General features: G+C 37.4%; 1 protein-coding gene across 4 annotated transcripts in view; it reads left to right on the forward strand.

The window, feature by feature from the left end:
* The window catches only part of c5h8orf34 (chromosome 5 C8orf34 homolog), a 446834-nt gene that overhangs the window by 210178 nt on the left and 224238 nt on the right, over window positions 1-12418 (forward strand). The window lies entirely within an intron of this gene.

Raw genomic sequence — 12418 nt, forward strand, 5'->3', positions numbered from 1 at the left:
ATTTAGAGCAGGATGTATAGTCGATTATCTAAACGGCTTTTCAAGTTGCATTGCTGCTGTACATCTTTAAGGGCCATCTTTGCAACATTCCAATAGCATATTTTATGTTTGATGGAAATACTGTCTGGTTAATTAGTAATAATAAATTTTTCTTCCTTGCTTAATCAAATATGTCTTTGTTTTTCAGTAGCTTGTTTGCTGTCCTCCTCCAGTAATTGGAGATGTGTTTAAGAACCCCACAGACCGAATCATTTTCTGAAGTGTTATGTAATTTATATTAATGGCATATTGTTTCAGTTAAATACCCAATCATTTTTAACAAATCCACCTCAAATTTTGTTGTTTTACAGCATCCCTCATTGCTGAGCTTGTTCGTGAACCCTAATTTAAGCGAAGAATATATTTATTTATAGCTTCTTTTTCTACTTTGGCTGATTTTTATGTGTGCAATCTGTCTGTAAAAGTAACTACATTCTTAACAACCAATCTGCTATTATTTAATAATGTCTCCTACTGATAATTTTGAATAAAACACCAGCAGCGCAAAGTGCAGCTTGACAGATGAGACTATTTTTAACAATTATTGTCAAGAAATAATGGACTTACCGACATGGTGCTTTTATTTCTGCTTCTATAGCTTTGGTATTAATATTCTTTGTATTAATCAAATTCTTATATTTTATGTACAGTAGCCAACAAAGTTCTGCTGCCATATGGTTCCTTTGTTATATACCTTGCATTACTTAATAAAAGCTGAATTTAAGAGAAAGAGGTTAGAAATAAAAAGTATTCTGAGAGTGTGAATAATTCCCTATGTCATTGTTCCCTGAATCTTGATTTATAGTAGGTCATATGAAATTCATTTTTAGTGTCAGTGCAATTTCCACCAGCTTTTGTAGCTGTCTATTGAAGGTGACACTTATGCCATAACAAAAAAAATGCTAACATTAAAAACAAAGAACTTGTGAGGAGAGTATTAACAAGAATTTCCTATTATCATCAAAATAATTTAGTTCTGTGATATATAGATTGTTCAGAGGATAACATTTAACTCAATAATTTGTCAAAGGTAAGAATTTTAACCAATGTTTTATATAGTGCTCCTCATGGAAAATGATGTTCAAAACAAAGAGCATGGTTAAAAGTAGAGACTATCTGGGCAAAGGTTAATTACTAAAAAAGAAATGCTGAAGAATTCACACATCTAAACACATAAGAATAGATCAGCATTATAAGCTGAAGAACCTAGCCGATCAACATCATTATTGTAAGTACGCAATACTATCAGAAAAAAACTGATGAAAAACATGGAATCATCTGAACAACAAGAAGGTACCTTTGGTCAGTGGATTACTTGATTAAGCAATCATCGCTCTCACAAAACTAAATGGTTTAATTACCGAAAGACCACATTTCTGTAGCAGTTCAGATGTACAAATAATTGACTCATCAAGGTAACTGCTTGAGTCAATGAGAGAGAGAATTTATACTGAAAGAAGATGCTTTTTAACAGGTGTGAATCATTGAGATAATTAAGCAATTAGGACCTCATTATGCTTTAAGGTCTTGTAATAAACGGTTTGCAGACAATGTTGCTCATTAAGTTGGATACCATGACTTGAAGAGATTCCGTGATTTTAAGCAAAGGCTGATTGGCAGTGGGTGTTTGGCAAGAGATTCGGTGATGAAGGCCACTCATCCTCCTGATATTTTACATGGAACAAGGGATTACACGCAAACAAGGGATAGAGCAGACGGATAGTATTTGTCCTAAGAAGAACCTTAGCTTTTATAGACAAAAAATAACAAATAACAACAACCTTCTCAAAGAAACACAAGCATATCAACAAAAACAAGAAAATAGTTCTTCCAAGGCTAACGAGGAGAGAGCAGCCACAGTGAAGCATTGTAAAAACATATTACCATGGGTATAATAGAACCCCAGTAGTGTTTCTTGACACATTTCATCTGAATAATTAATTCTCTTAAAGCATTCAATGAGAGAAGATGTATAGAATTATCTATAATGGCTGTCATTTTTGACATAATCTAGCACTACTGCTGGGGGTTAACAGTGCATCCCTTAATTCAGTGTTTCCCAATCTCGGTCCTCTGAGCCCACTGTGGCTGCAGGTTTTTGTTCTAACCAGATTCGTAATTAGTGACAACACCTAACACTGATCTCATGTAATGGTATTATTTTTGCTCTTATTCTGCATTCTGAAAAGCACAGCAGCATGATTTTTACATTTATAAAACATTTAGAAATACTTTTGCTATAGATTTAAATGCTACATTCCCTTTTGTTGAATTCATTATACTTTGCCCTTTCTCTGTGCAGTTTTTCCCTTTCGTTGTGTCTTATTAATGACATTTAAAAATGAGCGAAGCAGACACGCTGGCAAACAACACTGAATAATCAAATGCTGCAACTACTTTAGCATCAGACCCACTCATTAGTAAATAACGGATTAATTAAACAATTAGAACACCTAGAAAAGTAGAATGAAAATCAAGATGAAAATATTGTTCAAAAGAAAAAAATACTTTATTCCCATATAACTGCTTGGTACAGTTTAATATAGATCTTTTTTTTTTTTTTTACCAAACTTGGTTTTCTAACTTCTATATTGTTCCCAAAACACAAAACATGGGAAATAACACACCACTTAATTAGCCCAGGGTGGTATTTTCCGAGTTAATGCTGGTGAAACTCATCCAGGATAAGTCAGTTTTTCAAACACAGCCGTGTAGTAGATTAGTCTAGCTGGATCTAATCATCCGAGATGAATGCGCGTGCCTGCGCTGATTGAAAAGCCCATATATATTAAGTCTAGAAAACATGATCAGCAAGTCTTTGATAGGCTTCAACAAAATGACGAAGGAATGGGCGCATTTTTTCACACAAGCGGAGCAGGACCATTTATTCAAAGGATATGAAGAATTTCAAGATTTAATATGCACAAGGGGTAACACTGCAAAAGCAGCCCAAACCAGAAAAGACGGCTGGCAAAAAGTGGCCGACAAATTAAACGCCAAGTAGTGTGCATTGTACTTACTTAATGCAGCGTTTCATTTCCTATGTGTCAAATTAATTATTATTTAATATGTCATAATTCCAGATCAAACGTGAGCACAAGGAAAACTTGGGAACAGGTTAAAGTGAAATACAAGAATATACTTCAAACTGGTAAATATTGGTATATAACTAAAGAACTGTTGACATAAAGAATCATATATAATAAAAAACATTAATTTTAAAGCTAATAAGAAGGCAGACAAGCAAAAAACAGGTGGAGGTCCACGCGGTCCAGACCTAACCCCTGTAGAAGAGTTGGCTCTCCAGCAAAATGCCCATCGCCCTGTTTCTGAGGGCATTCCGGGCGAAGCTCCTCCTCAGAACCAGTGGCAGGATGCGGTGGTCACTTCATTTCAGGTAAAGGATGGTCATTGCATATATTTGTCCTCAATGTGTGCCATAGGTATGTCCCATATAGTCCTCTTTTCTTGTTGGGTCAGTTGCAGGGAGTGTCATATATAGAACTTGTGTCTGACCAACAAGATATTGACGAATGTTAAATATTTGATGAAGACACTGTGTCTGATTGTTCATCAGGAGGAGAGGTACATTTTCCAAATAATGTTTGGTCAAACTCCACTCTGATCAGTCCCATGTGCCCCAATCACATTTGGAAATCCTGGGTAATGAGAATGTTAGGCTGATTCTGAGATTCTTTATTGAACTGTGGGTGTTTTTGCCTGTGTACCTACAATGACATGAAACGCCTCTTTTATTTTCTGCACATGCAGGTGTCCAGGAAACACTATGAAAACCCGAAGGAAATATTTCAGAGCCAAACCGACTTTACGAATTGCCTGGCAAACTACACTTTTAGATTTTCCGCATCACCTACAGTATATAAAAAAAATGCCACTTGCAAAAAACCTCAAAGCAATGCATACTGTCTGTGTGGTTGTGAGAGCCCGACTTCGCATAGTTTGACTTCGAATATGAGGTGCTAATAAATCTTTTAGGTACAATATTTCCCCTCAGCTAAAGTGGTATCTTTCAAATAGAATATCTTCCGGGAGCAATAAAGGATCTTGCCGATTGTGCAAAACCCTCTCTATATGAAATTCTCTTCTTATAATTTGCGCACCGATATCAATTGGTTGCTCATTCATGAACAGCGAAGCCATGACTGAATGAATTCCATGCACAGAAACTGATTAATTAAGTGTGTGAGCTAAACCTTGTTTACAGAGAACAGACCTGCTCCGAGCAGGTTTGAGGATTTGGATGTGCTGCTATGACAACACATCCAACAAGAGTTTAAAAAAACTGACAGATCCAGGATCATGGCAAATCATCAACAATTACATCCGGCTAAACGAGTAATCCATGTACGGAAAATACCCCTCAGGAGTCTGAATAAAAACAGAAGCTGGTTGGAACAAAAACCTGCAGCCACAGTGGGTCCCCAGGACCAAGTTTGGGAAACACTGCCTTAATTGAACCTGCCTTCTTAATTAGCTGCTTGATTCGGTGGGCATCTCTCTTGAAGTGATCTTACTGGCCAAGCCTACTGCAACATAGAAAATCTCTCTATCCATATTAAACGAACACCATTTTCTAAGACAAAACACTTGTATAGTTTCTCTTTGTTACAAGACCAGTCCAGCCTATTGGTGATGCGGACCCCGAAATACTTGTAGCAGTACACCACCTCCGCATTCACTCCCTGAATAGTGACCTGTATGGTGTAGTGAAAGTCAACAACCAGTTCCTTGATTTTGTTGATGTTAAGCAGTGGACAATTCTCTTTGCACCAAGAAACAAAGTTCTCCAAATGGACTCCAATACTCTGCCTCACCTCCTTTGCTAGTACACCCTATTCATGCAGAGTCATTAGAGTATTTGTTCAAGTGACATGACTTCTAAATTATGAGGGTGTGAAAGTCAAGGTGAAAAATACCATAAATTAGTGAACTATAGAAGAAAGTGAAAACTCCTTGATTGTAGTAGCTATGCAACACAGACAGACAAGGAAACTTTTGGTCATTTAAATGCAAATGGTATGTTTCATGAAGACCAATCCATTAATAGCATCACAGAGTGTCACACTTGGTTAGATTGCAGTGCATAAACCATTTAGTGGATCTAAAATGCACTTTTGCATGTAAAGTAATGTAAATAATTCAGGCAGTGTCTACTGAATAGTGGAAAAATGTAATCTGGTCATCACCTTGAATACATGTGTGATACATACCAAAAAGCCTACCAGCTTGAATGTTTGTTTTCCACAGTGAAGTGTTCTTCCAGAGTTCCAGTGCTGAAGCATGGTTTCAGTATCCGTAGAAGATCAGTTAAATGACAGTATGTAAAACACAATCCAACATAATCGCTTTCATCCTGTGATGAAGTTTTTATATACAGATTTACTTACTATATATTCTCTATGAATGACTGGAGACAAAACTAAGATTTGGGGATTTGCCCCATATATTGTCGGCGAGTAATCTATAGGGACTGATAATGGTCTTTTCTGCAAAATAAAAAAGACAAATGAGTATTGTAAACCAGTTGGCTTTATATAAAAATGGCAGGAAATGAAAACTGATGGCATTGATATGAGAAGGAAATGAGGTAATTGAGTCAGGACGGTAGTGAGGTAATTTGCAAAGGAAGGCCAATGACGAGTTTTGGGTTAGTCTTCCATGGTTCTGAAAGGGGAAAGAGAAAAGGCATTAATGCTCGTTACCAACCCTTTTCTTGGTGTCTTTTATGCCCAGTGTTGGACCCTTTGGCTGCCCGCTAAGTGCGTGTGTATGAAATTTCTATTTAATTAAATATCAGCTACAGTGTTTTTGGGTTATTCAGGTGGTTAAAGGTGGGTTGTGGGAGGGTATGGAATGGGTTGTTGAGATTAAAGACTTTTGGATGAATGGGTCAATGAGCTTTATAGCTGTCACACTGCCGTACTTTATCATTCACTGTATTTTCTCTTATGTCTTTTTCCTCTTTTATGACAACTATGACTAAACTAAATGTAGTTTCCTGAAAAGTCAGGGCCTTAAACTCTGCTAAATAAAGATTGTTTTTACTTTACTTTTTACCTTGCTACCAAGTGGACGTGGCTTTAATAAAGGAATCTCACCTGTTGGCCTCTAATGTGCCACACTGCAGTGAATAATATTATATGGCATCTTGTCTCAGCTCAGATATTCTAGTTGTGAATTTGTGCTTGGCACAGATTCAGATGCTGCAATGAATCTGGTTCTAGATAAGTCTCGATCCCCCACTGGTGCATGTACACACCCTTCTACTGTCTCTTTATGCATACTGCATAATACTGCTGTATTCTTCAGCCAAAGAATTCTCTTATTTTTTGCCTTGGCATAGTTCACAGTTGCATGTTAACTGTATTCTTATCTCATGTCCTCTTGGCTCCTTGGTCCTCAAATCATCCTTATTCAGTTCTGCCTTGTCTGAGAATCAGTTTTGTTTATTGCAATTGTACATACTCCTTCCTCCCCTTACTCTAAGATGGACATTTATCACATCTGTTTTAAATAATAAACAGTTTTGTGAAATGTTTGTAGCTAAACTTAATGAATTTAATGTGGTTACTATAGATAGAGCTGGTGCTTTTTGGGAAGCCACCAAAGGTTTCTTTTGTGATTTTTCAATTTCCTTTTCACCACATGTTGTTTGGATAGAACTAGGCAGAATTACTAAATTCAAATCCAAACTTACACCCATAGAAAAGGCTCGTCCACCTCTGGTCAATAAAGAATATAAGCTAATAATTACTAACACTAGAACTGAGCTTAACGCTTTATTGTCTCAGAGACTCGAATTCCAAGTTCATCGCACTGGACTTCATTTTCATCCATTTGGGGCCTGACCAAGTAGATTGCTATAAGGGAAAATCAATCTATATGACTCTTTTGCCTCTATCCCCTCAATCCATACTACTGTAAATCAGTGGTTTATCCTGATGACCTCCATGTCATTAATAAAGAGTTTCTTGACTACTACTCAAAATTGTTTCCTGATTCTTCCAACTCCTCACCTTCCACTATCAAATAAGTTCTGTATAGCCATACTTTTACCAGCTCTCAAAAGTTGACGAACCCTTTTTGATTCTCCATTCTCCCTACCTGAAATTAAGGAGGCACTGGTCTCCATAAATGTTGGTAGGTTTCCTAGTTTTGGTGGTTTGCCTCCAGATCTTCTTTTCTTTCCCTCCTTATGACTACTGATGTACAATTACTAACCATGGTCTTAGCATGGTGGTTACAGAAGGTCATCTGTAGTCTAATTCACTTGAACCAGGCTGGCTTTACTATTTGCTCTTGTTTAGCCTCTGATAATGGGTGTAGACTGTCAGAGTTAACCTCAATAACTCAAACATCTCTCCTTTCTGTATCTGTAGCAGGACAAGGTAGGGATTACCCATTCCCCTTTTTTTACGGTGCATCTTTTGAGCCACTAGCATTCTTTTTAATTTTAGGCAATGCCCCTTCTGATATCCCACATTTTAAATTTGTTATTTGAACTGTTGCTTGGCCATAAAGCTAATACAGTAAATCCTCCCTTCTACCTCTCAATAATTTCTGTCACTGTGCCCCCTTTCCATCTTTCCTCCCTGTAGATGCCAAACTAAGATGATTAGGAATTGATAGCTTCCACAGCGACCGCCATATATTGTCAGATGCTGATGCCGCTATTAATAATTGGGCTAAATTTCCTCTCTTTTAAAAAATGTTGTCTTTCTAATATTAAAATGAATATTGTCTCTCATTTTAATTTTGTTAGTACTATGTAACCCCTCTCTCCCCCTACTAAATATTAGTGTGAAGTCATGTCACTCCTTTCTGATTTCTTATAGATTGGAAGCAGAACTTCCCTTAAACATTCCACTTTATTTAGTGACGGGCAGAGTGGTGGAGTATCTCTTCCTAGTTTAGAATTCTTCCACTGAGTAGAATGCCGCTGGGTATTCACTCTGTGCTTAGTCAGGTCTTGGCTTTTTGTCACCTCCCATTCTCCTTCATGGCTCCTCAAAGAATCCAATTTAACCTCCCTGTTATGTATGCAATACTTATTATCAGTCTCTTCCTCTAGGCTTTTTTAGAGACTGTTATCCTATACTGTTGAGATATGGAACCATGTTGAAAAACTCGTTGCTTTTTCCATGAGATGGCATACTCGTATTTTACAGTCCTGCTTTTTTGATTGGTGGCAGACCATGCATTTTTTTCCTCTTGTCCTAAGACACAGTTAGTAGTTTGCCTACTTAGAGATCTTTCTAGGAGCTTGGGCCTCATGACATTCCAATCTTTACCAACTCACTTTAACCTTCCCAGTTTGTCTTTCTTCTGCTTCTCCTATTTTCTTCCTTTCTACATCAGTCAGTGCTTAATACACATAGCATCTCACTATTTGACCGGCTTCATTTCCACCCTCTTTTCTCATTTTTTCTTTTTTTTTCACTTAAGAAGAAACATGTCACCACTCGTTACTCTACAATTCATCCTATAAACCTCTCCCTTAAATTTCACTCTGGTATAATGATATCACTCCACCAACATCCCCCCTCTCCTGCATTATATATTTAGGAACGTTCCGTTTTGCACTAGGAATCCCATTTATCAGTTCACACAACTAAAATACTTCATAGATTTTACCCTCCTCATAAACATTTTTATTGGGTACCTCCTCTGATGCCCTTTGTCATCTCTGTTTGCCTGGCACCTTTTTACACATTGTCAAGCTTGGGTCACAAAGTTGCAGAGAAGAGTTCAGCAAGTTTTCCAAGGAGCATAATATTGCTGTTCTGCCAGATACAAACACTCTTAGAGAGGTGATCCAGCCTCACAAGGAACAGCTGTCAAACATGACGCGTTGGCCCCAACTCCTGCTCAAAAGAACACAAAGTCTTCTTCATCAAGGGGGTCCAGCAGGACTGTAGCGGAGGGAATCTGGGGTAAGAGAGACAGGAGAGTGAGAGAGCACAGGATGGCCGCAGCTCGCTCTTTTAAATGTTCAAAGCCCCGCACGAGAAGTATGTTGCACAGCAAGCTGGCAACTGATCCTGCAAAGAGGAGCAGTAAGAGTGAGTTTGTCTCCCATTGAGAAACTGTTTAAGAGGGGTTTTTTGAAGGGCTGACGTGTCCCGCTACAGCATCGGTCGCTACACGTTTTTGCACTGCCCCCTGTTCCTTCTTTTTGGACACAATCTGCCACTTCATCTTTTCATTTCTTTCTATGACTGTTACCCTGATGTCTCAGACCCTTCTGTTATTGGAACTCCCTAATTTCACTGTCACTTCTCACCAGTGTGAATTGTTCTGTCTGGTCACTTTAGCACTTATGGTGCTGGGTTACACCATTATCTTGTTAATTGGTCTGCCTTTAGATTTCTTGTGTACACATTTTGTTTCAATTAAAAATTGATCAAAAAAAGGATAAAAGACTTTATTTTTACAGTTGTGTTGCTTTCATTAATAGAACCAGATCTTTTACATGTACCATTTTCTTGTTTTTCATTTGTTGCTGTGGTCTGTTAAGAATTGTAAGGTTTTAGAAAAAATCATTTCTGCTCTTGTTATGGTTAACATAAATTCCTTTGTAAGCATGCATGCCTTGTAGCTGTAATAAATCAATTTTAATTAAACTCGCTGTGGTATCGGAATAGATGACTTTTGGAAGTAACCCCTTTGTATTTTGTAATCTCATTAAGCAGAACAAGTAACTCAGTAAATGTTATTTTTGTCATCCATAAAGTATAGCATTAAGTAATAATTCATCAGAGAATGAGCATGCCTCAGGATTTTATTCCTGAGCAAAAACATCCCGACTGTGAATGTCACCTACTGTACTAGTGTATCCACATATCTTAATGACCTTGTATACAGAACCACAATATTTTTTATGGACTGAAACAAATGGGCATTGTGGAAAATCTGAAAGTTTTACTAGACAGCATGATAACATGGTTGCTAGTTTCAAGACTAAGGGTGCTGTACTCTGACGCTATTAGCCATGCTTAATGCCACTTCACCAGGACCTTATCCTTCATTAATTATTTACTTACTGCTTCCTGACTACGTGCCCTCCATATACTCCAAACTTGAAAGTGGGAGCCACTGACACTAAAATTCATTAATTGCTCTTGACGGCAAAATGGAAAGTTTCCTACCTTCTTTGTCTGCATTTGTGTGTGTCATAATTCTAGCATTTTTGAATTGTTTGGGATTATTTTTCATGTATAAGATTTAATTTACATCCCTTTTTATTGTTGTGTAACTAATATTTTGTTTTGTTAATTACATTTTTGTGTGATCATTTTGTTGTTGTGTTAACGTCAAATAAAAAAACACCAAAAAACCAAGGAGCTGGTGGTAGATTTTAGGAGGCCCAAGCCCCTCATGGACCCTGTGATCATCAGAGGCGACTGTTTGCAGAGAGTGCAGACGTATAAATACCTGGGAGTGCAGCTGGATGATAAATTGGAATGGACTGCCAATACTGATGCTCTGTACAAGAGAGGACAGAGTCGACTATACTTTCTTAGAAGGCTGGTGTCCTTCAACATCTGCAATAAGATGCTGCAGATGTTCTACCAGACGGTTTTGGCGAGTGCCCTCTTCTACGCAGTGGTGTGCTGGGGAGGCAGCATAAAGAAGAAGGACGCCACACGCCTGAACAAACTGGTGAGGAAGGCAGGCTCTATTGTTGGAGCTGAACAGTTTGACATATATGGCAGAGCGACAGGCGCTGAGCAGGCTCCTGTCAATCATGGAGAATCTACTGCATCCACTGAACAAGATCATCTCCAGACAGAAGAGCAGCTTCAGCAACAGACAGACTGCTGTCACTGTCCTGCTCCACTGACAGACTGAGGAGATCGTTCCTCCCCCACACTATGCGACTCTTCAGTTCCACTTGGGGAGGTAAACGTTAACATCATACAAGATTATAGTCTGTTATACTTGCCTCGTACTCTCCACCTTGCATGTTTTAACTTGTTCTGCATTTTTATCAATATTTAATTCATATTGTTTTTATCAGTATGCTGCTGCTGGAGTATGTGAATTTCCTCTTGGGGATTAATAAAGTATCTATCTATCTATCTATCTATCTATCTATCTATCTATCTATCTATCTATCTATCTATCTATCTATCTATCTATCTATCTATCTATCTATCTATCTATCTAAATAGCAGCTACCCACAGGTATTTTGTTACTAGCAACGGTTCAGCAGTACTGTCACGTGGATGTCGGAAACACCAATGCATAATGATTATCAGTTATTTAAAGATGGTGGTGTGCTATTCACATTGTCCATGTTTCAGATTAAATAGCAAAACTTTGTTGAAGTGAGTAGCTAGCGCTATTAGAAGGTTTGGATTTAAGAACTTTAGCCTGTTAATTTTGAATATATATACAGTATGTGCTGTATTCGGTTAGCATTGAGGATTAGTTCTTTTGGCTTTTTTCTCTTTTGCCTTTATCTCCATTTTCATTCTCAGTTTACAATGTTATGGCTTCATTTCCTAGTCTTGGGTGAATTTCTAAACCTGCTATTTCACCTTAGGCAATATAGCATGTAAGCTTATTTATGTAAACCTATAGAACTCCCTGCCCTCTGTCCCTACATCTCTGCCGCTACAGTATAATAATATGCTTGTATGTCCTTTGTTAGGTTTTCTTTTTTGAATGTCTTAGATCTGGAAGGTTATTAACAAATGATGTACAGTCATATGCATCTCACACACCTTTGCTGTTCCCTTTCTGCTAAACAGTATTGATTTTTTTTGCCTTTTATATGTCTGTTATTATTTCTATATGAAAATGTTGTTTGATATTGGAAAAATTTCTCCCTCAGATACAGGATTAAAATTCTGATTGATTTCTAAAGAAAATTATATTGTGGAAGTTTGAAAAATTAGCAGAATGCTGAATGGATGAATAGATAGATAAACAGATAGAGAAGATATCCTAATAAAACCTTCATCAGGAAGGTCCACATTGTATAATAAAACTTGTATATTGCTTCTTCCTGACGCTTTCTTTATTTTGTATTTGTTCTTCTCCAGTCTTCAACCCAGATATCTTAAGGCATGTTTTTTTCATATTTGAAGCACATTTATAAAATTTCATACTTTCAATTTATCCATTTACTGGACTACTGTAGTGTTTTGCTGACTTTTCCAATATTGTTACAACGAAATGGTTTTGACGCTACTCCTTTCCAGCAAAATTCAATATATTGCACAAAGAGAGCTGGCTTTGCTTTGATCAGCAGTAATAACGTGTGATACACATTTAGAAAACCAATGCTTGGATTCAAGCAATGTATTCTTTGTGTGTGTGTGTTTTTTTATTATTGGTTCTATAAAACTA

The sequence above is a fragment of the Polypterus senegalus genome, chromosome 5, assembly GCF_016835505.1.
Source record: "Polypterus senegalus isolate Bchr_013 chromosome 5, ASM1683550v1, whole genome shotgun sequence".
Lineage (NCBI taxonomy): Eukaryota > Metazoa > Chordata > Cladistia > Polypteriformes > Polypteridae > Polypterus > Polypterus senegalus.